The 1,457-nt window shown below is 32.5% G+C and overlaps 1 pseudogene; it reads left to right on the top strand.

The window, feature by feature from the left end:
* Nucleotides 1–629: 629 nt before the first annotated feature.
* The window catches only part of LOC107559683 (interferon-induced very large GTPase 1-like), a 9,367-nt pseudogene continuing 8,539 nt past the window's right edge, over nt 630–1,457 (top strand).

The following is a 1,457-nucleotide window of genomic DNA, read 5'->3' as shown; positions in this document are numbered from 1 at the left end:
ATATGAAAAACTAGATATGCAAATTCTGACCATGCTCCCTACATCTAATGTTGGTACATCTTAAGTAGGCAAAAAGCAAAAATTAGTTTTGAAAGACGATTTTCACAATGTTGACAAAATGAATGAGCATTAAAACTTTATATGATGTTCATAGAGAATAAATGTCTTAAAAATAGCATTATCACCCTAAAAAAACACTGCCAGGTTCTGAAGAAAGAGATGGAGGACTCTGATGAAAGTATTCAAAGGTAAACTAGAATCAAATACTCCCTCTTGGAGAAAGAATCTTTTTGGTAAATCTTTTATAATTTAGTGTGAAAGACAAAATTTGAAAGTGTGTGTTGTGTAAAAATAACAGGGAAACAAGATATGTACCTAAACATGAAGAAGAAACTACAGGTACGTAAATATGATCATTTGTGTAATTTACATACTTTAAACATTTCCCTTTTCTTCTAAAGGCACTAGTGTCACTAGTGAAAATCCACTCTGAGGCAATGAATCTTTGTCTTAGATTATTAGCTTAATCTATGTATTAGCTTGTTTAATAATTGTCTCAAGTGGTGGAGAAATTACACACTTCAGCTTTAACAAAAAAACATCCAGCTCATTGAGCAAACATTACAGTCATGCAAATAAACTCTTCTCTAAATATTTCCTCTCCCTCGGGTGACATTAGATTCACTCATGTCGGCCCATATTCTGTGCGTTTTGAATGGAGAGATCCAGGTGTGACTGCAAATGGACCACAACCATTCAAAATCAGACTGAAGGATGCAAGAGTAACTTATTCTTATGCAACACAAGCAAATCATTATAAGATAGATCGACTGTCACCTGGCACAATATATAACATCACAGTTGTGGCAACTGAGGACAACAAGTGTTTCTTTGCATCTGTGTGTACAGGTAAACGTGTTGCTGCTTACATTGGTCATTTACATTAATCATGGTATAATACAATACAATAAATAATCAAACTATATGCATGATGTCTTTAAAGAGGTGATAAATGATAATATATCTAGAGAAACATGGAATGTGTTTGTTTATAAATATTTTACCGAGGATAATTTGGGATGAGGGAATCACTTCTCTCTTCTTATCTCTTCTTTGTAGGTTTTGTGAAAGAGGATAAAATGTATCCATTTTCATAAAATACACTTATTAAGAAAAGTAGAAAATGTATTTTTCAATATATAAAAACATTACAAAAAGCAACTTATCTAAATTGTGAAGTAAATTGTTTTGCATTCATCCATAAATTAGCATAATAGCTAAACCAACATGATGAAGAGAAATACAATGACTTGTGTTTCTTCATTCTTCAAATATCTTTATGAATGCAAACTTGAACAGTGCTTTACCGCCACCTGCTGTAATCTGGGACCAAAGACTTTACTTCTCAACCTCCACTTAAAGGGTTAGTTCACCCAAAAATGAAAATTAGCCCATAA

This window comes from Sinocyclocheilus grahami, unplaced genomic scaffold, assembly GCF_001515645.1.
Source record: "Sinocyclocheilus grahami isolate Dianchi unplaced genomic scaffold, SAMN03320097.WGS_v1.1 scaffold695.1, whole genome shotgun sequence".
NCBI classification, from domain to species: domain Eukaryota; kingdom Metazoa; phylum Chordata; class Actinopteri; order Cypriniformes; family Cyprinidae; genus Sinocyclocheilus; species Sinocyclocheilus grahami.
Note: the sequence above shows the minus strand (reverse complement) of the source record. Positions and strands in the feature narration are given on the sequence as shown.